Raw genomic sequence first — 23,839 nt, 5'->3', positions numbered from 1 at the left:
TGTCCCTCCCTGGTCCCTATCGGTGTGTGACCCTCCCCGGTCCCTATCGGTGTGTGACCCTCCCCGGTCCCTATCGGTGTGTGTCCCTCCCCGGTCCCTATCGGTGTGTGACCCTCCCCGGTCCCTATCGGTGTGTGTCCCTCCCCGGTCCCTATCGGTGTCTGTCCCTCCCCGGTCCCTATCGGTGTCTGTCCCTCCCCGGTCCCTATCGGTGTGTGTCCCTCCCCGGTCCCTATCGGTGTGTGTCCCTCCCCGGTCCCTATCGGTGTCTGTCCCTCCCCGGTCCCTATCGGTGTGTGACCCTCCCCGGTCCCTATCGGTGTGTGTCCCTCCCCGGTCCCTATCGGTGTCTGTCCCTCCCCGGTCCCTATCGGTGTCTGTCCCTCCCCGGTCCCTATCGGTGTGTGTCCCTCCCCGGTCCCTATCGGTGTGTGTCCCTCCCCGGTCCCTATCGGTGTGTGACCCTCCCCGGTCCCTATCGGTGTGTGACCCTCCCCGGTCCTATCGGTGTCTGTCCCTCCCCGGTCCCTATCGGTGTGTGTCCCTCCCCGGTCCCTATCGGTGTCTGTCCCTCCCCGGTCCCTATCGGTGTCTGTCCCTCCCCGGTCCCTATCGGTGTGTGTCCCTCCCCGGTCCCTATCGGTGTCTGTCCCTCCCCGGTCCCTATCGGTGTCTGTCCCTCCCCGGTCCCTATCGGTGTCTGACCCTCCCTGGTCCCTATCGGTGTGTGACCCTCCCCGGTCCCTATCGGTGTGTGTCCCTCCCCGGTCCCTATCGGTGTGTGACCCTCCCCGGTCCTATCGGTGTCTGTCCCTCCCCGGTCCCTATCGGTGTCTGACCCTCCCCGGTCCCTATCGGTGTCTGTCCCTCCCCGGTCCCTATCGGTGTGTGACCCTCCCCGGTCCTATCGGTGTCTGTCCCTCCCCGGTCCCTATCGGTGTGTGTCCCTCCCCGGTCCCTATCGGTGTCTGTCCCTCCCCGGTCCCTATCGGTGTGTGTCCCTCCCCGGTCCCTATCGGTGTCTGTCCCTCCCCGGTCCCTATCGGTGTCTGTCCCTCCCCGGTCCCTATCGGTGTCTGTCCCTCCCCGGTCCCTATCGGTGTGTGTCCCTCCCCGGTCCCTACCGGTGTCTGTCCCTCCCCGGTCCCTATCGGTGTGTGTCCCTCCCCGGTCCCTATCGGTGTGTGTCCCTCCCCGGTCCCTATCCCTCCCCGGTCCCTATCGGTGTGTGTCCCTCCCCGGTCCCTATCGGTGTCTGTCCCTCCCCGGTCCCTATCGGTGTGTGACCCTCCCCGGTCCCTATCGGTGTGTGTCCCTCCCCGGTCCCTATCGGTGTCTGTCCCTCCCCGGTCCCTATCGGTGTCTGTCCCTCCCCGGTCCCTATCGGTGTGTGTCCCTCCCCGGTCCCTATCGGTGTGTGTCCCTCCCCGGTCCCTATCGGTGTGTGACCCTCCCCGGTCCCTATCGGTGTGTGTCCCTCCCCGGTCCCTATCGGTGTCTGTCCCTCCCCGGTCCCTATCGGTGTCTGTCCCTCCCCGGTCCCTATCGGTGTGTGTCCCTCCCCGGTCCCTATCGGTGTGTGACCCTCCCCGGTCCCTATCGGTGTGTGACCCTCCCCGGTCCCTATCGGTGTCTGTCCCTCCCCGGTCCCTATCGGTGTCTGTCCCTCCCCGGTCCCTATCGGTGTGTGTCCCTCCCCGGTCCCTATCGGTGTCTGTCCCTCCCCGGTCCCTATCGGTGTGTGTCCCTCCCCGGTCCCTATCGGTGTGTGACCCTCCCCGGTCCCTATCGGTGTGTGTCCCTCCCCGGTCCCTATCGGTGTGTGACCCTCCCCGGTCCCTATCGGTGTGTGTCCCTCCCCGGTCCCTATCGGTGTCTGTCCCTCCCCGGTCCCTATCGGTGTCTGTCCCTCCCCGGTCCCTATCGATGAGTGTCCCTCCCCGGTCCCTATCGGTGTCTGTCCCTCCCCGGTCCCTATCGATGAGTGTCCCTCCCCGGTCCCTATCGGTGTGTGTCCCTCCCCGGTCCCTATCGGTGTCTGTCTCTCCCCGGTCCCTATCGGTGTCTGTCTCTCCCCGGTCCCTATCGGTGTCTGTCCCTCCCCGGTCCCTATCGGTGTGTGTCCCTCCCCGGTCCCTATCGGTGTGTGTCCCTCCCCGGTCCCTATCGGTGTGTGACCCTCCCCGGTCCCTATCGGTGTCTGTCCCTCCCCGGTCCCTATCGGTGTCTGTCCCTCCCCGGTCCCTATCGGTGTGTGTCCCTCCCCGGTCCCTATCGGTGTCTGTCCCTCCCCGGTCCCTATCGGTGTCTGTCCCTCCCCGGTCCCTATCGGTGTGTGACCCTCCCCGGTCCCTATCGGTGTCTATCCCTCCCCGGTCCCTATCGGTGTCTGTCCCTCCCCGGTCCCTATCGGTGTGTGTCCCTCCCCGGTCCCTATCGGTGTCTGTCCCTCCCCGGTCCCTATCGGTGTCTGTCCCTCCCCGGTCCCTATCGGTGTCTGTCTCTCCCCGGTCCCTATCGGTGTCTGTCCCTCCCCGGTCCCTATCGGTGTCTGTCCCTCCCCGGTCCCTATCGGTGTGTGTCCCTCCCCGGTCCCTATCGGTGTGTGTCCCTCCCCGGTCCCTATCGGTGTCTGTCCCTCCCCGGTCCCTATCGGTGTCTGTCCCTCCCCGGTCCCTATCGGTGTGTGTCCCTCCCCGGTCCCTATCGGTGTCTGTCCCTTCCCGGTCCCTATCGGTGTCTGTCCCTCCCCGGTCCCTATCGGTGTCTGTCCCTCCCCGGTCCCTATCGGTGTGTGTCCCTCCCCGGTCCCTATCGGTGTCTGTCTCTCCCCGGTCCCTATCGGTGTCTGTCCCTCCCCGGTCCCTATCGGTGTGTGACCCTCCCCGGTCCCTATCGGTGTCTGTCCCTCCCCGGTCCCTATCGGTGTGTGTCCCTCCCCGGTCCCTATCGGTGTCTGTCTCTCCCCGGTCCCTATCGGTGTCTGTCCCTCCCCGGTCCCTATCGGTGTGTGTCCCTCCCCGGTCCCTATCGGTGTGTGACCCTCCCCGGTCCCTATCGGTGTGTGTCCCTCCCCGGTCCCTATCGGTGTGTGTCCCTCCCTGGTCCCTATCGGTGTGTGTCCCTCCCCGGTCCCTATCGGTGTGTGTCCCTCCCCGGTCCCTATCGGTGTGTGTCCCTCCCCGGTCCCTATCGGTGTGTGACCCTCCCCGGTCCCTATCGGTGTGTGTCCCTCCCCGGTCCCTATCGGTGTCTGTCCCTCCCCGGTCCCTATCGGTGTGTGTCCCTCCCCGGTCCCTATCGGTGTGTGACCCTCCCCGGTCCCTATCGGTGTCTGTCTCTCCCCGGTCCCTATCGGTGTCTGTCCCTCCCCGGTCCCTATCGGTGTGTGACCCTCCCCGGTCCCTATCGGTGTGTGTCCCTCCCCGGTCCCTATCGGTGTGTGTCCCTCCCCGGTCCCTATCGGTGTGTGTCCCTCCCCGGTCCCTATCGGTGTCTGTCCCTCCCCGGTCCCTATCGGTGTGTGTCCCTCCCCGGTCCCTATCGGTGTGTGTCCCTCCCCGGTCCCTATCGGTGTCTGACCCTCCCCGGTCCCTATCGGTGTCTGTCCCTCCCCGGTCCCTATCGGTGTGTGACCCTCCCCGGTCCCTATCGGTGTGTGACCCTCCCCGGTCCCTATCGGTGTGTGACCCTCCCCGGTCCCTATCGGTGTCTGTCCCTCCCCGGTCCCTATCGGTGTGTGACCCTCCCCGGTCCCTATCGGTGTCTGTCCCTCCCCGGTCCCTATCGGTGTCTGTCCCTCCCCGGTCCCTATCGGTGTGTGTCCCTCCCCGGTCCCTATCGGTGTCTGTCCCTCCCCGGTCCCTATCGGTGTGTGTCCCTCCCCGGTCCCTATCGGTGTGTGACCCTCCCCGGTCCCTATCGGTGTGTGTCCCTCCCCGGTCCCTATCGGTGTGTGACCCTCCCCGGTCCCTATCGGTGTGTGTCCCTCCCCGGTCCCTATCGGTGTGTGACCCTCCCCGGTCCCTATCGGTGTCTGTCCCTCCCCGGTCCCTATCGGTGTGTGACCCTCCCCGGTCCCTATCGGTGTCTGTCCCTCCCCGGTCCCTATCGGTGTCTGTCCCTCCCTGGTCCCTATCGGTGTCTGTCCCTCCCCGGTCCCTATCGGTGTCTGTCCCTCCCCGGTCCCTATCGGTGTCTGTCCCTCCCCGGTCCCTATTGGTGTCTGTCCCTCCCCGGTCCCTATCGGTGTCTGTCCCTCCCCGGTCCCTATCGATGAGTGTCCCTCCCCGGTCCCTATCGGTGTCTGTCCCTCCCCGGTCCCTATCGGTGTGTGTCCCTCCCCGGTCCCTATCGGTGTGTGTCCCTCCCCGGTCCCTATCGGTGTGTGTCCCTCCCCGGTCCCTATCGGTGTCTGTCCCTCCCCGGTCCCTATCGGTGTGTGTCCCTCCCCGGTCCCTATCGGTGTCTGTCCCTCCCCGGTCCCTATCGGTGTGTGTCCCTCCCTGGTCCCTATCGGTGTGTGTCCCTCCCCGGTCCCTATCGGTGTGTGTCCCTCCCCGGTCCCTATCGGTGTGTGACCCTCCCCGGTCCCTATCGGTGTGTGTCCCTCCCCGGTCCCTATCGGTGTGTGACCCTCCCCGCTCCCTATCGGTGTGTGTCCCTCCCCGGTCCCTATCGGTGTGTGTCCCTCCCCGGTCCCTATCCCTCCCCGGTCCCTATCGGTGTGTGTCCCTCCCCGGGCCCTATCGGTGTGTGTCCCTCCCCGGTCCCTATCGGTGTCTGTCCCTCCCCGGTCCCTATCGGTGTCTGTCCCTCCCCGGTCCCTATCGGTGTGTGTCCCTCCCCGGTCCCTATCGGTGTCTGTCCCTCCCCGGTCCCTATCGGTGTCTGTCCCTCCCCGGTCCCTATCGGTGTGTGTCCCTCCCCGGTCCCTATCGGTGTGTGACCCTCCCCGGTCCCTATCGGTGTCTGTCCTTCCCCGGTCCCTATCGGTGTGTGTCCCTCCCCGGTCCCTATCGGTGTGTGACCCTCCCCGGTCCCTATCGGTGTCTGTCCCTCCCCGGTCCCTATCGGTGTGTGTCCCTCCCCTGTCCCTATCGGTGTGTGTCCCTCCCCGGTCCCTATCGGTGTGTGACCCTCCCCGGTCCCTATCGGTGTCTGTCCCTCCCCGGTCCCTATCGGTGTGTGTCCCTCCCCGGTCCCTATCGGTGTGTGTCCCTCCCCGGTCCCTATCCCTCCCCGGTCCCTATCGGTGTGTGTCCCTCCCCGGTCCCTATCGGTGTGTGTCCCTCCCCGGTCCCTATCGGTGTGTGTCCCTCCCCGGTCCCTATCGGTGTGTGACCCTCCCCGGTCCCTATCGGTGTCTGTCCCTCCCCGGTCCCTATCGGTGTGTGACCCTCCCCGGTCCCTATCGGTGTGTGACCCTCCCCGGTCCCTATCGGTGTCTGTCCCTCCCCGGTCCCTATCGGTGTGTGTCCCTCCCCGGTCCCTATCCCTCCCCGGTCCCTATCAGTGTCTGTCCCTCCCCGGTCCCTATCGGTGTGTGTCCCTCCCCGGTCCCTATCGGTGTGTGACCCTCCCCGGTCCCTATCGGTGTGTGTCCCTCCCTGGTCCCTATCAGTGTCTGTCCCTCCCCGGTCCCTATCGGTGTGTGTCCCTCCCCGGTCCCTATCCCTCCCCGGTCCCTATCAGTGTCTGACCCTCCCCGGTCCCTATCGGTGTCTATCCCTCCCCGGTCCCTATCGGTGTGTGTCCCTCCCCGGTCCCTATCGGTGTGTGTCCCTCCCCGGTCCCTATCGGTGTGTGACCCTCCCCGGTCCCTATCGGTGTGTGTCCCTCCCCGGTCCCTATCGGTGTGTGTCCCTCCCCGGTCCCTATCGGTGTCTGTCCCTCCCCGGTCCCTATCACTCCCCGGTCCCTATCGGTGTCTGTCCCTCCCCGGTCCCTATCCCTCCCCGGTCCCTATCGGTGTGTGTCCCTCCCCGGTCCCTATCGGTGTCTGTCCCTCCCCGGTCCCTATCGGTGTCTGTCCCTCCCCGGTCCCTATCGGTGTGTGACCCTCCCCGGTCCCTATCGGTGTGTGAACCTCCCCGGTCCCTATCGGTGTGTGTCCCTCCCCGGTCCCTATCGGTGTGTGTCCCACCCCAGTCCCTATCGGTGTCTGTCCCTCCCCGGTCCCTATCGGTGTGTGTCCCTCCCCGGTCCCTATCGGTGTGTGACCCTCCCCAGTCCCTATCGGTGTCTGTCCCTCCCCGGTCCCTATCGGTGTCTGTCCCTCCCCCGTCCCTATCCCTCCCCGGTCCCTATCGGTGTGTGACCCTCCCCGGTCCCTATCGGTGTCTGTCCCTCCCCGGTCCCTATCGGTGTCTGTCCCTCCCCGGTCCCTATCGGTGTCTGTCCCTCCCCGGTCCCTATCGGTGTCTGTCCCTCCCTGGTCCCTATCGGTGTCTGTCCCTCCCCGGTCCCTATCGGTGTCTGTCCCTCCCCGGTCCCTATCGGTGTCTGTCCCTCCCCGGTCCCTATTGGTGTCTGTCCCTCCCCGGTCCCTATCGGTGTCTGTCCCTCCCCGGTCCCTATCGATGAGTGTCCCTCCCCGGTCCCTATCGGTGTCTGTCCCTCCCCGGTCCCTATCGGTGTGTGTCCCTCCCCGGTCCCTATCGGTGTGTGTCCCTCCCCGGTCCCTATCGGTGTGTGTCCCTCCCCGGTCCCTATCGGTGTCTGTCCCTCCCCGGTCCCTATCGGTGTGTGTCCCTCCCCGGTCCCTATCGGTGTCTGTCCCTCCCCGGTCCCTATCGGTGTGTGTCCCTCCCTGGTCCCTATCGGTGTGTGTCCCTCCCCGGTCCCTATCGGTGTGTGTCCCTCCCCGGTCCCTATCGGTGTGTGACCCTCCCCGGTCCCTATCGGTGTGTGTCCCTCCCCGGTCCCTATCGGTGTGTGACCCTCCCCGCTCCCTATCGGTGTGTGTCCCTCCCCGGTCCCTATCGGTGTGTGTCCCTCCCCGGTCCCTATCCCTCCCCGGTCCCTATCGGTGTGTGTCCCTCCCCGGGCCCTATCGGTGTGTGTCCCTCCCCGGTCCCTATCGGTGTCTGTCCCTCCCCGGTCCCTATCGGTGTCTGTCCCTCCCCGGTCCCTATCGGTGTGTGTCCCTCCCCGGTCCCTATCGGTGTCTGTCCCTCCCCGGTCCCTATCGGTGTCTGTCCCTCCCCGGTCCCTATCGGTGTGTGTCCCTCCCCGGTCCCTATCGGTGTGTGACCCTCCCCGGTCCCTATCGGTGTCTGTCCTTCCCCGGTCCCTATCGGTGTGTGTCCCTCCCCGGTCCCTATCGGTGTGTGACCCTCCCCGGTCCCTATCGGTGTCTGTCCCTCCCCGGTCCCTATCGGTGTGTGTCCCTCCCCTGTCCCTATCGGTGTGTGTCCCTCCCCGGTCCCTATCGGTGTGTGACCCTCCCCGGTCCCTATCGGTGTGTGACCCTCCCCGGTCCCTATCGGTGTGTGTCCCTCCCCGGTCCCTATCGGTGTGTGACCCTCCCCGGTCCCTATCGGTGTCTGTCCCTCCCCGGTCCCTATCGGTGTGTGTCCCTCCCCGGTCCCTATCGGTGTGTGTCCCTCCCCGGTCCCTATCCCTCCCCGGTCCCTATCGGTGTGTGTCCCTCCCCGGTCCCTATCGGTGTGTGTCCCTCCCCGGTCCCTATCGGTGTGTGTCCCTCCCCGGTCCCTATCGGTGTGTGACCCTCCCCGGTCCCTATCGGTGTCTGTCCCTCCCCGGTCCCTATCGGTGTGTGACCCTCCCCGGTCCCTATCGGTGTGTGACCCTCCCCGGTCCCTATCGGTGTCTGTCCCTCCCCGGTCCCTATCGGTGTGTGTCCCTCCCCGGTCCCTATCCCTCCCCGGTCCCTATCAGTGTCTGTCCCTCCCCGGTCCCTATCGGTGTGTGTCCCTCCCCGGTCCCTATCGGTGTGTGTCCCTCCCTGGTCCCTATCAGTGTCTGTCCCTCCCCGGTCCCTATCGGTGTGTGTCCCTCCCCGGTCCCTATCCCTCCCCGGTCCCTATCAGTGTCTGACCCTCCCCGGTCCCTATCGGTGTCTATCCCTCCCCGGTCCCTATCGGTGTGTGTCCCTCCCCGGTCCCTATCGGTGTGTGTCCCTCCCCGGTCCCTATCGGTGTGTGACCCTCCCCGGTCCCTATCGGTGTGTGTCCCTCCCCGGTCCCTATCGGTGTGTGTCCCTCCCCGGTCCCTATCGGTGTCTGTCCCTCCCCGGTCCCTATCACTCCCCGGTCCCTATCGGTGTCTGTCCCTCCCCGGTCCCTATCCCTCCCCGGTCCCTATCGGTGTGTGTCCCTCCCCGGTCCCTATCGGTGTCTGTCCCTCCCCGGTCCCTATCGGTGTCTGTCCCTCCCCGGTCCCTATCGGTGTGTGACCCTCCCCGGTCCCTATCGGTGTGTGAACCTCCCCGGTCCCTATCGGTGTGTGTCCCTCCCCGGTCCCTATCGGTGTGTGTCCCACCCCAGTCCCTATCGGTGTCTGTCCCTCCCCGGTCCCTATCGGTGTGTGTCCCTCCCCGGTCCCTATCGGTGTGTGACCCTCCCCAGTCCCTATCGGTGTCTGTCCCTCCCCGGTCCCTATCGGTGTCTGTCCCTCCCCCGTCCCTATCCCTCCCCGGTCCCTATCGGTGTGTGACCCTCCCCGGTCCCTATCGGTGTCTGTCCCTCCCCGGTCCCTATCGGTGTCTGTCCCTCCCCGGTCCCTATCGGTGTCTGTCCCTCCCCGGTCCCTATCTGTATGTGACCCTCCCCGGTCCCTATCGGTGTGTGACCCTCCCCGGTCCCTATCGGTGTGTGTCGTTCCCCGGTCCCTATCGGTGAGTGTCCCTCCCTGGTCCCTATCGGTGTCTGTCCCTCCCCGGCCCCTATCGGTGTCTGTCCCTCCCCGGTCCCTATCGGTGTGTGTCCCTCCCCGGTCCCTATCGGTGTCTGTCCCTCCCCGGTCCCTATCGGTGTGTGTCCCTCCCCGGTCCCTATCGGTGAGTGACCCTCCCCGGTCCCTATCGGTGTGTGTCCCTCCCCGGTCCCTATCGGTGTGTGTCTCTCCCCGGTCCCTATCGGTGTCTGTCCCTCCCCGGTCCCTATCGGTGTCTGTCCCTCCCCGGTCCATATCGGTGAGTGACCCTCCCCGGTCCCTATCGGTGTCTATCCCTCCCCGGTCCCTATCGGTGTGTGTCCCTCCCCGGTCCCTATTGGTGTCTATCCCTACCCGGTCCCTATCGGTGTCTGTCCCTCCCCGGTCCCTATCGGTGTCTGTCCCTCCCCGGTCCCTATCGGTGTCTGTCCCTCCCCGGTCCCTATCGGTGTGTGTCCCTCCCCGGTCCCTATCGGTGTGTGACCCTCCCCGGTCCCTATCGGTGTGTGTCCCTCCCCGGTCCCTATCGGTGTCTGTCCCTCCCCGGTCCCTATCGGTGTGTGTCCCTCCCCGGTCCCTATCGGTGTGTGTCCCTCCCCGGTCCCTATCGGTGTGTGTCCCTCCCCGGTCCCTATCGGTGTGTGACCCTCCCCGGTCCCTATCGGTGTCTGTCCCTCCCCGGTCCCTATCGGTGTGTGACCCTCCCCGGTCCCTATCGGTGTCTGTCCCTCCCCGGTCCCTATCGGTGTGTGTCCCTCCCCGGTCCCTATCGGTGTGTGACCCTCCCCGGTCCCTATCGGTGTGTGTCCCTCCCCGGTCCCTATCGGTGTGTGTCCCTCCCCGGTCCCTATCGGTGTGTGACCCTCCCCGGTCCCTATCGGTGTGTGTCCCTCCCCGGTCCCTATCGGTGTCTATCCCTCCCCGGTCCCTATCGGTGTGTGTCCCTCCCCGGTCCCTATCGGTGTGTGTCCCTCCCCGGTCCCTATCGGTGTCTATCCCTCCCCGGTCCCTATCGGTGTCTGTCCCTCCCCGGTCCCTATCGGTGTCTGTCCCTACCCGGTCCCTATCGGTGTGTGTCCCTCCCCGGTCCCTATCGGTGTCTGTCCCTCCCCGGTCCCTATCGGTGTGTGTCCCTCCCCGGTCCCTATTGGTGTGTGTCCCTCCCCGGTCCCTATCGGTGTCTGTCCCTCCCCAGTCCCTATCGGTGTCTGTCCCTCCCCAGTCCCTATCGGTGTCTGTCCCTCCCCGGTCCCTATCGGTGTGTGTCCCTCCCCGGTCCCTATCGGTGTGTGACCCTCCCCGGTCCCTATCGGTGTGTGTCCCTCCCCGGTCCCTATCGGTGTCTGTCCCTCCCCGGTCACTATCGGTCTCTGTCCCTCCCCGGTCCTATCAGTGTCTGTCCCTCCCCGGTCCCTATCGGTGTCTGTCCCTCCCCGGTCCCTATCGGTGTGTGACCCTCCCCGGTCCCTATCGGTGTGTGTCCCTCCCCGGTCCCTATCGGTGTCTGTCCCTCCCCGGTCCCTATCGGTGTGTGACCCTCCCCGGTCCCTATCGGTGTGTGTCCCTCCCCGGTCCCTATCGGTGTGTGACCCTCCCCGGTCCCTATCGGTGTCTGTCCCTCCCCGGTCCCTATCGGTGTGTGTCCCTCCCTGGTCCCTATCGGTGTGTGTCCCTCCCCGGTCCCTATCGGTGTGTGACCCTCCCCGGTCCCTATCGGTGTCTGTCCCTCCCCGGTCCCTATCGGTGTCTGTCCCTCCCCGGTCCCTATCGGTGTCTGTCCCTCCCCAGTCCCTATCGGTGTCTGTCCCTCCCCGGTCCCTATCGGTGTGTGTCCCTCCCCGGTCCCTATCGGTGTGTGACCCTCCCCGGTCCCTATCGGTGTCTGTCCCTCCCCGGTCCCTATCCCTCCCCGGTCCCTATCGGTGTGTGTCCCTCCCCGGTCCCTATCGGTGTGTGACCCTCACCGGTCCCTATCGGTGTCTGTCCCTCCCCGGTCCCTATCGGTGTGTGACCCTCCCCAGTCCCTATCGGTGTGTGTCCCTCCCCGGTCCCTATCGGTGTGTGTCCCTCCCCGGTCCCTATCGGTGTGTGTCCCTCCCCGGTCCCTATCGGTGTCTGTCCCTCCCCGGTCCCTATCGGTGTGTGTCCCTCCCCGGTCCCTATCGGTGTGTGTCCCTCCCCGGTCCCTATCGGTGTGTGTCCCTCCCCGGTCCCTATCGGTGTGTGTCCCTCCCCGGTCCCTATCGGTGTGTGACCCTCCCCGGTCCCTATCGGTGTCTGTCCCTCCCCGGTCCCTATCGGTGTGTGTCCCTCCCCGGTCCCTATCGGTGTCTGTCCCTCCCCGGTCCCTATCGATGAGTGTCCCTCCCCGGTCCCTATCGGTGTGTGTCCCTCCCCGGTCCCTATCGGTGTCTGTCCCTCCCCGGTCCCTATCGGTGTCTGTCCCTCCCCGGTCCCTATCGGTGTCTGTCCCTCCCCGGTCCCTATCGGTGTCTGTCCCTCCCCGGTCCCTATCGGTGTCTGTCCCTCCCCGGTCCCTATCGATGAGTGTCCCTCCCGGTCCCTATCGGTGTCTGTCCCTCCCCGGTCCCTATCGGTGTCTGTCCCTCCCCGGTCCCTATCGGTGTGTGTCCCTCCCCGGTCCCTATCGGTGTGTGACCCTCCCCGGTCCCTATCGGTGTCTGACCCTCCCCGGTCCCTATCGGTGTGTGACCCTCCCCGGTCCCTATCGGTGTGTGACCCTCCCCGGTCCCTATCGGTGTCTGTCCCTCCCCGGTCCCTATCGGTGTCTGTCCCTCCCCGTTTCCTATCGATGAGTGTCCCTCCCCGGTCCCTATCGGTGTGTGTCCCTCCCCGGTCCCTATCGGTGTCTGTCTCTCCCCGGTCCCTATCGGTGTGTGACCCTCCCCGGTCCCTATCGGTGTGTGTCCCTCCCCGGTCCCTATCGGTGTCTGTCCCTCCCCGGTCCCTATCGGTGTGTGTCCCTCCCCGGTCCCTATCCCTCCCCGGTCCCTATCGGTGTGTGACCCTCCCCGGTCCCTATCGGTGTGTGTCCCTCCCCGGTCCCTATCGGTGTGTGTCCCTCCCCGGTCCCTATCGGTGTGTGTCCCTCCCCGGTCCCTATCGGTGTGTGTCCCTCCCCGGTCCCTATCGGTGTGTGTCCCTCCCCGGTCCCTATCGGTGTCTGTCCCTCCCCGGTCCCTATCCCTCCCCGGTCCCTATCGGTGTCTGTCCCTCCCCGGTCCCTATCGGTGTGTGTCCCTCCCCGGTCCCTATCGGTGTCTGTCCCTCCCCGGTCCCTATCGGTGTGTGTCCCTCCCCGGTCCCTATCGGTGTCTGTCCCTCCCCGGTCCCTATCGGTGTGTGTCCCTCCCCGGTCCCTATCGGTGTCTGTCCCTCCCCGGTCCCTATCGGTGTGTGTCCCTCCCCGGTCCCTATCGGTGTCTGTCCCTCCCCGGTCCCTATCGGTGTGTGTCCCTCCCCGGTCCCTATCGGTGTCTGTCCCTCCCCGGTCCCTATCCCTCCCCGGTCCCTATCGGTGTCTGTCCCTCCCCGGTCCCTATCGGTGTCTGTCCCTCCCCGGTCCCTATCGGTGTGTGTCCCTCCCCGGTCCCTATCGGTGTCTGTCCCTCCCCGGTCCCTATCGGTGTGTGACCCTCCCCGGTCCCTATCGGTGTGTGAACCTCCCCGGTCCCTATCGGTGTGTGTCCCTCCCCGGTCCCTATCGGTGTGTGTCCCTCCCCGGTCCCTATCCCTCCCCGGTCCCTATCGGTGTGTGACCCTCCCCGGTCCCTATCGGTGTCTGTCCCTCCCCGGTCCCTATCGGTGTCTGTCCCTCCCCGGTCCCTATCGATGAGTGTCCCTCCCCGGTCCCTATCGGTGTCTGTCCCTCCCCGGTCCCTATCGGTGTGTGACCCTCCCCGGTCCCTATCGGTGTCTGTCCGTCCCCGGTCCCTATCGGTGTGTGACCCTCCCCGGTCCCTATCGGTGTCTGTCCCTCCCCGGTCCCTATCGGTGTCTGTCCCTCCCCGGTCCCTATCGGTGTGTGTCCCTCCCCGGTCCCTATCGGTGTGTGTCCCTCCCCGGTCCCTATCGGTGTCTGTCCCTCCCCGGTCCCTATCGGTGTCTGTCCCTCCCCGGTCCCTATCGGTGTCTGTCCCTCCCCGGTCCCTATCGGTGTGTGTCCCTCCCCGGTCCCTATCGGTGTGTGACCCTCCCCGGTCCCTATCGGTGTCTGTCCCTCCCCGGTCCCTATCGGTGTGTGTCCCTCCCCGGTCCCTATCGGTGTGTGTCCCTCCCTGGTCCCTATCGGTGTGTGTCCCTCCCCGGTCCCTATCGGTGTGTGAACCTCCCCGGTCCCTATCGGTGTGTGTCCCTCCCCGGTCCCTATCGGTGTGTGTCCCTCCCCGGTCCCTATCGGTGTGTGTCCCTCCCCGGTCCCCATCGGTGTCTGTCCCTCCCCGGTCCCTATCGGTGTCTGTCCCTCCCCGGTCCCTATCGGTGTCTGTCCCTCCCCGGTCCCTATCGGTGTGTGACCCTCCCCGGTCCCTATCGGTGTCTGTCCCTCCCCGGTCCCTATCGGTGTGTGACCCTCCCCGGTCCCTATCGGTGTCTGTCCCTCCCTGGTCCCTATCGGTGTGTGACCCTCCCCGGTCCCTATCGGTGTGTGACCCTCCCCGGTCCCTATCGGTGTCTGTCCCTCCCCGGTCCCTATCGGTGTGTGACCCTCCCCGGTCCCTATCGGTGTGTGTCCCTCCCCGGTCCCTATCGGTGTGTGACCCTCCCCGGTCCCTATCGGTGTCTGTCCCTCCCCGGTCCCTATCGGTGTGTGTCCCTCCCCGGTCCCTATCGGTGTGTGACCCTCCCCGGTCCCTATCGGTCCCTATCCCTCCCCGGTCCCTATCGCTCCCTATCCCTCCCCGTTTCCTATCGGTGTGTGTCCCTCCCCGGTCCCTATCGGTGTGTGACCCTCCCCGGTCGCTATCGGTGTGTGACCCTCCCCGGTCCCTATCGGTGTCTGTCCCTCCCCGGTCCCTATCGGTGTGTGTCCCTCCCCGGTCCCTATCGGTGTCTGTCCCTCCCCGGTCGCTATCGGTGTGTGTCCCTCCCCGGTCCCTATCGGTGTCTGTCCCTCCCCGGTCCCTATCGGTGTGTGTCCCTCCCCGGTCCCTATCGGTGTCTGTCCCTCCCCGGTCCCTATCGGTGTGTGACCCTCCCCGGTCCCTATCGGTGTGTGAACCTCCCCGGTCCCTATCGGTGTGTGTCCCTCCCCGGTCCCTATCGGTGTGTGTCCCTCCCCGGTCCCTATCCCTCCCCGGTCCCTATCGGTGTGTGACCCTCCCCGGTCCCTATCGGTGTCTGTCCCTCCCCGGTCCCTATCGGTGTCTGTCCCTCCCCGGTCCCTATCGATGAGTGTCCCTCCCCGGTCCCTATCGGTGTCTGTCCCTCCCCGGTCCCTATCGGTGTCTGTCCCTCCCCGGTCCCTATCGATGAGTGTCCCTCCCCGGTCCCTATCGGTGTCTGTCCCTCCCCGGTCCCTATCGGTGTGTGTCCCTCCCCGGTCCCTATCGGTGTCTGTCCCTCCCCGGTCCCTATCGGTGTGTGACCCTCCCCGGTCCCTATCGGTGTCTGTCCCTCCCCGGTCCCTATCGGTGTCTGTCCCTCCCCGGTCCCTATCGGTGTGTGACCCTCCCCGGTCCCTATCGGTGTCTGTCCCTCCCCAGTCCCTATCGGTGTCTGTCCCTCCCCGGTCCCTATCGGTGTCTGTCCGTCCCCGGTCCCTATCGGTGTGTGACCCTCCCCGGTCCCTATCGGTGTCTGTCCCTCCCCGGTCCCTATCGGTGTGTGTCCCTCCCCGGTCCCTATCGGTGTGTGTCCCTCCCCGGTCCCTATCGGTGTCTGTCCCTCCCCGGTCCCTATCGGTGTCTGTCCCTCCCCGGTCCCTATCGGTGTGTGTCCCTCCCCGGTCCCTATCGGTGTCTGACCCTCCCCGGTCCCTATCCCTCCCCGGTCCCTATCGGTGTGTGTCCCTCCCCGGTCCCCATCGGTGTCTGTCCCTCCCCGGTCCCTATCGGTGTCTGTCCCTCCCCGGTCCCTATCGGTGTGTGACCCTCCCCGGTCCCTATCGGTGTGTGACCCTCCCCGGTCCCTATCGGTGTCTGTCCCTCCCCGGTCCCTATCGGTGTGTGTCCCTCCCCGGTCCCTATCGGTGTGTGTCCCTCCCCGGTCCCTATCGGTGTGTGTCCCTCCCCGGTCCCCATCGGTGTCTGTCCCTCCCCGGTCCCTATCGGTGTCTGTCCCTCCCCGGTCCCTATCGGTGTCTGTCCCTCCCCGGTCCCTATCGGTGTGTGACCCTCCCCGGTCCCTATCGGTGTCTGTCCCTCCCCGGTCCCTATCGGTGTGTGACCCTCCCCGGTCCCTATCGGTGTCTGTCCCTCCCTGGTCCCTATCGGTGTGTGACCCTCCCCGGTCCCTATCGGTGTGTGACCCTCCCCGGTCCCTATCGGTGTCTGTCCCTCCCCGGTCCCTATCGGTGTCTGACCCTCCCCGGTCCCTATCGGTGTGTGTCCCTCCCCGGTCCCTATCGGTGTGTGACCCTCCCCGGTCCCTATCGGTGTGTGTCCCTCCCCGGTCCCTATCGGTGTGTGTCCCTCCCCGGTCCCTATCGGTCCCTATCCCTCCCCGGTCCCTATCGCTCCCTATCCCTCCCCGTTTCCTATCGGTGTCTGTCCCTCCCCGGTCGCTATCGGTGTGTGTCCCTCCCCGGTCCCTATCGGTGTGTGACCCTCCCCGGTCCCTATCGGTGTGTGACCCTCCCCGGTCCCTATCGGTGTCTGTCCCTCCCCGGTCCCTATCCCTCCCCGGTCCCTATCGGTGTGTGTCCCTCCCCGGTCCCTATCGGTGTGTGTCCCTCACCGGTCCCTATCGGTGTGTGTCCCTCCCCGGTCCCTATCGGTGTGTGACCCTCCCCGGTCCCTATCGGTGTGTGTCCCTCCCCGGTCCCTATCGGTGTCTGTCCCTCCCGGTCCCTATCGGTGTGTGTCCCTCCCCGGTCCCTATCGGTGTGTGACCCTCCCCGGTCCCTATCGGTGTGTGTCCCTCCCCGGTCCCTATCGGTGTGTGACCCTCCCCGGTCCCTATCGGTGTGTGTCCCTCCCCGGTCCCTATCGGTGTGTGTCCCTCCCCGGTCCCTATCGGTGTGTGTCCCTCCCCGGTCCCTATTGGTGTCTGTCCCTCCCCGGTCCCTATCGGTGTGTGTCCCTCCCCGGTCCCTATCGGTGTGTGTCCCTCCCCGGTCCCTATCGGTGTCTGTCCCTCCCCGGTCCCTATCGGTGTCTGTCCCTCCCCGGTCCCTATCGGTGTGTGACCCTCCCCGGTCCCTATCGGTGTGTGACCCTCCCCGGTCCCTATCGGTGTCTGTCCCTCCCCGGTCCCTATCGGTGTGTGTCCCTCCCCGGTCCCTATCGGTGTGTGACCCTCCCCGGTCCCTATCGGTGTGTGTCCCTCCCCGGTCCCTATCGGTGTCTGTCCCTCCCCGGTCCCTATCGGTGTGTGTCCCTCCCCGGTCCCTATCGGTGTGTGACCCTCCCCGGTCCCTATCGGTGTGTGACCCTCCCCGGTCCCTATCCCTCCCCGGTCCCTATCGGTGTGTGTCCCTCCCCGGTCCCTATCCCTCCCCGGTCCCTATCGGTGTGTGTCCCTCCCCGGTCCCTATCGGTGTGTGTCCCTCCCCGGTCCCTATCGGTGTCTGTCCCTCCCCGGTCCCTATTGGTGTGTGTCCCTCCCCGGTCCCTATCGGTGTCTGTCCCTCCCCGGTCCCTATCGGTGTGTGACCCTCCCCGGTCCCTATCGGTGTCTGTCCCTCCCCGGTCCCTATCGGTGTCTGTCCCTCCCCGGTCCCTATCGGTGTCTGACCCTCCCCGGTCCCTATCGGTGTCTGTCCCTCCCCGGTCCCTATCGGTGTGTGTCCCTCCCCGGTCCCTATCGGTGTGTGTCCCTCCCCGGTCCCTATCGGTGTGTGTCCCTCCCCGGTCCCTATCGGTGTGTGACCCTCCCCGGTCCCTATCGGTGTCTGTCCCTCCCCGGTCCCTATCGGTGTGTGTCCCTCCCCGGTCCCTATCGGTGTGTGACCCTCCCCGGTCCCTATCGGTGTGTGAACCTCCCCGGTCCCTATCGGTGTGTGTCCCTCCCCGGTCCCTATCGGTGTGTGTCCCTCCCCGGTCCCTATCGGTGTGTGTCCCTCCCCGGTCCCTATCCCTCCCCGGTCCCTATCGGTGTGTGTCCCTCCCCGGTCCCTATCGGTGTCTGTCCCTCCCCGGTCCCTATCGGTGTGTGTCCCTCCCCGGTCCCTATCGGTGTCTGTCCCTCCCCGGTCCCTATCGGTGTGTGTCCCTCCCCGGTCCCTATCCCTCCCCGGTCCCTATCGGTGTGTGTCCCTCCCCGGTCCCTATCGGTGTGTGTCCCTCCCCGGTCCATATCGGTGTGTGACCCTCCCCGGTCCCTATCGGTGTCTGTCCCTCCCCGGTCCCTATCGGTGTGTGACCCTCCCCGGTCCCTATCGGTGTCTGTCCCTCCCCGGTCCCTATCGGTGTGTGACCCTCCCCGGTCCCTATCGGTGTCTGTCCCTCCCCGGTCCCTATCGGTGTCTGTCCCTCCCCGGTCCCTATCGGTGTGTGTCCCTCCCCGGTCCCTATCGGTGTCTGTCCCTCCCCGGTCCCTATCCCTCCCCGGTCCCTATCGGTGTGTGTCCCTCCCCGGTCCCTATCGGTGTCTGTCCCTCCCCGGTCCCTATCGGTGTGTGACCCTCCCCGGTCCCTATCGGTGTGTGACCCTCCCCGGTCCCTATCGGTGTGTGTCCCTCCCCGGTCCCTATCGGTGTGTGTCCCTCCCCGGTCCCTATCGGTGTCTGTCCCTCCCCGGTCCCTATCGGTGTCTGTCCCTCCCCGGTCCCTATCGGTGTGTGACCCTCCCCGGTCCCTATCGGTGTGTGTCCCTCCCCGGTCCCTATCGGTGTCTGTCCCTCCCCGGTCCCTATCGGTGTCTGTCCCTCCCCGGTCCCTATCGGTGTCTGTCCCTCCCCGGTCCCTATCGGTGTGTGACCCTCCCCGGTCCCTATCGGTGTCTGTCCCTCCCCGGTCCCTATCGGTGTTTGTCCCTCCCCGGTCCCTATCGGTGTGTGACCCTCCCCGGTCCCTATCGGTGTGTGACCCTCCCCGGTCCCTATCGGTGTCTGTCCCTCCCCGGTCCCTATCGGTGTCTGTCCCTCCCCGGTCCCTATCGGTGTGTGACCCTCCCCGGTCCCTATCGGTGAGTGTCCCTCCCCGGTCCCTATCGGTGTGTGACCCTCCCCGGTCCCTATCGGTGTGTGACCCTCCCCGGTCCCTATCGGTGTCTGTCCCTCCCCGGTCCCTATCGGTGTGTGACCCTCCCCGGTCCCTATCGGTGTCTGTCCCTCCCCGGTCCCTATCGGTGTCTGTCCCTCCCCGGTCCCTATCCCTCCCCGGTCCCTATCGGTGTGTGTCCCTCCCCGGTCCCTATCGGTGTCTGTCCCTCCCCGGTCCCTATCCCTCCCCGGTCCCTATCGGTGTCTGTCCCTCCCCGGTCCCTATCGGTGTGTGTCCCTCCCCGGTCCCTATCGGTCCCTATCCCTCCCCGGTCCCTATCGGTGTGTGTCCCTCCCCGGTCCCTATCGGTGTCTGTCCCTCCCCGGTCCCTATCCCTCCCCGGTCCCTATCGGTGTCTGTCCCTCCCCGGTCCCTATCGGTGTGTGACCCTCCCCGGTCCCTATCGGTGTGTGACCCTCCCCGGTCCCTATCGGTGTGTGTCCCTCCCCGGTCCCTATCGGTGTCTGTCCCTCCCCGGTCCCTATCAGTGTGTGACCCTCCCCGGTCCCTATCGGTGTGTGTCCCTCCCCGGTCCCTATCGGTGTGTGTCCCTCCCCGGTCCCTATCGGTGTGTGTCTCTCCCCGGTCCCTATCGGTGTCTGTCCCTCCCCGGTCCCTATCGGTGTGTGACCCTCCCGGTCCCTATCGGTGTCTGTCCCTCCCCGGTCCCTATCGGTGTGTGACCCTCCCCGGTCCCTATCGGTGTGTGACCCTCCCCGGTCCCTATCGGTGTCTGTCCCTCCCCGGTCCCTATCGGTGTCTGTCCCTCCCCGGTCCCTATCGGTGTCTGTCCCTCCCCGGTCCCTATCAGTGTCTGTCCCTCCCCGGTCCCTATCGGTGTCTGTCCCTCCCCGGTCCCTATCCCTCCCCGGTCCCTATCGGTGTCTGTCCCTCCCCGGTCCCTATCGGTGTCTGTCCCTCCCCGGTCCCTATCGGTGTGTGTCCCTCCCCGGTCCCTATCGGTGTGTGTCCCTCCCCGGTCCCTATCCCTCCCCGGTCCCTATCGGTGTCTGTCCCTCCCCGGTCCCTATCGGTGTCTGTCCCTCCCCGGTCCCTATCGGTGTGTGACCCTCCCCGGTCCCTATCGGTGTCTGTCCCTCCCCGGTCCCTATCGGTGTGTGACCCTCCCCGGTCCCTATCAGTGTCTGTCCCTCCCCGGTCCCTATCGGTGTCTGTCCCTCCCCGGTCCCTATCGGTGTCTATCCCTCCCCGGTCCCTATCGGTGTGTGTCCCTCCCCGGTCCCTATCGGTGTGTGTCCCTCCCCGGTCCCTATCGGTGTGTGTCCCTCCCCGGTCCCTATCGGTGTCTGTCCCTCCCCGGTCCCTATCCCTCCCCGGTCCCTATCGGTGTGTGTCCCTCCCCGGTCCCTATCGGTGTCTGTCCCTCCCCGGTCCCTATCGGTGTCTGTCCCTCCCCGGTCCCTATCGGTGTGTGTCCCTCCCCGGTCCCTATCGGTGTGTGTCCCTCCCCGGTCCCTATCCCTCCCCGGTCCCTATCGGTGTCTGTCCCTCCCCGGTCCCTATCGGTGTCTGTCCCTCCCCGGTCCCTATCGGTGTGTGACCCTCCCCGGTCCCTATCGGTGTCTGTCCCTCCCCGGTCCCTATCCCTCCCCGGTCCCTATCGGTGTGTGTCCCTCCCCGGTCCCTATCGGTGTGTGTCCCTCCCCGGTCCCTATTGGTGTGTGACCGTCCCCGGTCCCTATTGGTGTGTGACCCTCCCCGGTCCCTATTGGTGTGTGACCCTCCCCGGTCCCTATCGGTGTCTGTCCCTCCCCGGTCCCTATCGGTGTCTGTCCCTCCCCGGTCCCTATCCCTCCCCGGTCCCTATCGGTGTGTGTCCCTCCCCGGTCCCTATCGGTCTGTGACCCTCCCTGGTCCCTATCGGTGTCTGTCCCTCCCCGGTCCCTATCGGTGTCTGTCCCTCCCCGGTCCCTATCGGTGTGTGACCCTCCCCGGTCCCTATCGGTGTGTGTCCCTCCCCGGTCCCTATCGGTGTGTGTCCCTCCCCGGTCCCTATCGGTGTCTGTCCCTCCCCGGTCCCTATCGGTGTCTGTCCCTCCCCGGTCCCTATCGGTGTGTGACCCTCCCCGGTCCCTATCGGTGTGTGTCCCTCCCCGGTCCCTATCGGTGTGTGTCCCTCCCTGGTCCCTATCGGTGTGTGTCCCTCCCCGGTCCCTATCGGTGTCTGTCCCTCCCCGGTCCCTATCGGTGTCTGTCCCTCCCCGGTCCCTATCGGTGTGTGTCCCTCCCCGGTCCCTATCGGTGTGTGTCCCTCCCCGGTCCCTATCCCTCCCCGGTCCCTATCGGTGTCTGTCCCTCCCCGGTCCCTATCGGTGTGTGTCCCTCCCCGGTCCCTATCGGTGTGTGACCCTCCCCGGTCCCTATCGGTGTCTGTCCCTCCCCGGTCCCTATCCCTCCCCGGTCCCTATCGGTGTGTGACCCTCCCCGGTCCCTATCGGTGTCTGTCCCTCCCCGGTCCCTATCCCTCCCCGGTCCCTATCGGTGTGTGACCCTCCCCGGTCCCTATCGGTGTCTGTCCCTCCCCGGTCCCTATCCCTCCCCGGTCCCTATCGGTGTCTGTCCCTCCCCGGTCCCTATCGGTGTGTGACCCTCCCCGGTCCCTATCGGTGTCTGTCCCTCCCCGGTCCCTATCGGTGTCTGTCCCTCCCCGGTCCCTATCCCTCCCCGGTCCCTATCGGTGTGTGACCCTCCCCGGTCCCTATCGGTATGTGACCCTCCCCGGTCCCTATCGGTGTCTGTCCCTCCCCGGTCCCTATCGGTGTGTGTCCCTCCCCGGTCCCTATCGGTGTGTGTCCCTCCCCGGTCCCTATCGGTGTGTGACCCTCCCCGGTCCCTATCGGTGTGTGTCCCTCCCCGGTCCCTATCGGTGTGTGACCCTCCCCGGTCCCTATCGGTGTGTGACCCTCCCCGGTCCCTATCGGTGTGTGTCCCTCCCCGGTCCCTATCGGTGTGTGTCCCTCCCCGGTCCCTATCGGTGTGTGTCCCTCCCCGGTCCCTATCGGTGTGTGACCCTCCCCGGTCCCTATCGGTGTGTGTCCCTCCCCGGTCCCTATCGGTGTGTGACCCTCCCTGGTCCCTATCGGTGTGTGACCCTCCCCGGTCTCTATCGGTGTCTGTCCCTCCCCGGTCCCTATCGGTGTGTGACCCTCCCCGGTCCCTATCGGTGTGTGACCCTCCCCGGTCCCTATCGGTGTCTGTCCCTCCCCGGTCCCTATCGGTGTCTGTCCCTCCCCGGTCCCTATCGGTGTCTGTCCCTCCCCGGTCCCTATCGGTGTCTGTCCCTCCCCGGTCCCTCTCGGTGTCTGTCCCTCCCCGGTCCCTATCGGTGTGTGTCCCTCCCCGGTCCCTATCGGTGTGTGACCCTCCCCGGTCCCTATCGGTGTGTGTCCCTCCCCGGTCCCTATCGGTGTCTGTCCCTCCCCGGTCCCTATCGGTGTCTGTCCCTCCCCGGTCCCTATCGGTGTCTGTCCCTCCCCGGTCCCTATCGGTGTCTGTCCCTCCCCGGTCCCTATCGGTGTCTGTCCCTCCCCGGTCCCTATCGGTGTCTGTCTCTCCCTGGTCCCTATCGGTGTCTGACCCTCCCCGGTCCCTATCGGTGTCTGTCCCTCCCCGGTCCCTATCGGTGTGTGACCCTCCCCGGTCCCTATCGGTGTCTGTCCCTCCCCGGTCCCTATCGGTGTCTGTCCCTCCCCGGTCCCTATCGGTGTCTGTCCCTCCCCGGTCCCTATCGGTGTCTGTCCCTCCCCGGTCCCTATCGGTGTGTGTCCCTCCCCGGTCCCTATCCCTCCCCGGTCCCTATCGGTGTGTGTCCCTCCCCGGTCCCTATCGGTGTGTGTCCCTCCCCGGTCCCTATCGGTGTGTGTCCCTCCCCGGTCCCTATCGGTGTCTGTCCCTCCCCGGTCCCTATCGATGTGTGACCCTCCCCGGTCCCTATCGGTGTCTGTCCCTCCCCGGTCCCTATCCCTCCCCGGTCCCTATCGGTGTGTGTCCCTCCCCGGTCCCTATCGGTGTGTGTCCCTCCCCGGTCCCTATCGGTGTGTGACCCTCCCCGGTCCCTATCGGTGTGTGTCCCTCCCCGGTCCCTATCGGTGTGTGACCCTCCCCGGTCCCTATCGGTGTGTGTCCCTCCCCGGTCCCTATCGGTGTGTGTCCCTCCCCGGTCCCTATCGGTGTGTGTCCCTCCCCGGTCCCTATCGGTGTCTGTCCCTCCCCGGTCCCTATCGGTGTGTGTCCCTCCCCGGTCCCTATCGGTGTGTGACCGTCCCCGGTCCCTATCGGTGTGTGACCCTCCCCGGTCCCTATTGGTGTGTGACCCTCCCCGGTCCCTATCGGTGTCTGTCCCTCCCCGGTCCCTATCGGTGTCTGTCCCTCCCCGGTCCCTATCCCTCCCCGGTCCCTATCGGTGTGTGACCCTCCCCGGTCCCTATCGGTGTCTGTCCCTCCCCGGTCCCTATCGGTGTCTGTCCCTCCCCGGTCCCTATCGGTGTGTGTCCCTCCCCGGTCCCTATCGGTGTGTGTCCCTCCCTGGTCCCTATCGGTGTGTGTCCCTCCCCGGTCCCTATCCCTCCCCGGTCCCTATCGGTGTCTGTCCCTCCCCGGTCCCTATCCCTCCCCGGTCCCTATCGGTGTGTGACCCTCCCCGGTCCCTATCGGTGTCTGTCCCTCCCCGGTCCCTATCGGTGTCTGTCCCTCCCCGGTCCCTATCGGTGTGTGTCCCTCCCCGGTCCCTATCGGTGTGTGTCCCTCCCCGGTCCCTATCGGTGTGTGACCCTCCCCGGTCCCTATCGGTGTCTGTCCCTCCCCGGTCCCTATCCCTCCCCGGTCCCTATCGGTGTCTGTCCCTCCCCGGTCCCTATCGGTGTGTGTCCCTCCCCGGTCCCTATCGGTGTGTGACCCTCCCCGGTCCCTATCGGTGTCTGTCCCTCCCCGGTCCCTATCGGTGTCTGTCCCTCCCCGGTCCCTATCGGTGTGTGACCCTCCCCGGTCCCTATCGGTGTGTGACCCTCCCCGGTCCCTATCGGTGTGTGTCCCTCCCTGGTCCCTATCGGTGTGTGTCCCTCCCCGGTCCCTATCGGTGTGTGTCCCTCCCCGGTCCCTATCGGTGTCTGTCCCTCCCCGGTCCCTATCGGTGTGTGTCCCTCCCCGGTCCCTATCGGTGTGTGACCCTCCCTGGTCCCTATCGGTGTGTGACCCTCCCCGGTCCCTATCGGTGTGTGACCCTCCCCGGTCCCTATCGGTGTCTGTCCCTCCCCGGTCCCTCTCGGTGTGTGTCCCTCCCCGGTCCCTATCGGTGTGTGTCCCTCCCCGGTCCCTATCGGTGTGTGTCCCTCCCCGGTCCCTATCCCTCCCCGGTCCCTATCGGTGTGTGTCCCTCCCCGGTCCCTATCGGTGTCTGTCCCTCCCCGGTCCCTATCTGTGTGTGTCCCTCCCCGGTCCCTATCCCTCCCCAGTCCCTATCGGTGTGTGACCCTCCGTGGTTTCGGAACTCCCTGGTCGATTCCTTGTCATGGTCTGACGACCGTCTGTGCGAGCCCTTA

At 66.3% G+C, this 23,839-nt stretch overlaps 1 protein-coding gene and 1 long non-coding RNA gene across 3 annotated transcripts in view; one reads left to right on the top strand and one right to left on the bottom strand.

Annotated features, from left to right (window-relative positions):
- Window positions 1-23,839, top strand: part of LOC122547321 (beta-1,3-galactosyltransferase 9-like) — a 159,327-nt gene that overhangs the window by 102,289 nt on the left and 33,199 nt on the right. The window lies entirely within an intron of this gene.
- The window catches only part of LOC148139989 (uncharacterized), a 296,390-nt gene that overhangs the window by 266,470 nt on the left and 6,081 nt on the right, over window positions 1-23,839 (bottom strand). The gene's annotated exons all lie outside the window — the stretch shown is intronic.

The sequence above is a fragment of the Chiloscyllium plagiosum genome, unplaced genomic scaffold (genome assembly GCF_037043375.1).
Source record: "Chiloscyllium plagiosum isolate Xiang-an unplaced genomic scaffold, Cpla_swu_hap1 HiC_scaffold_35, whole genome shotgun sequence".
Taxonomy (NCBI): Eukaryota; Metazoa; Chordata; class Chondrichthyes; order Orectolobiformes; family Hemiscylliidae; genus Chiloscyllium; species Chiloscyllium plagiosum.
This window is presented reverse-complemented; position numbering and strand designations above follow the sequence as displayed.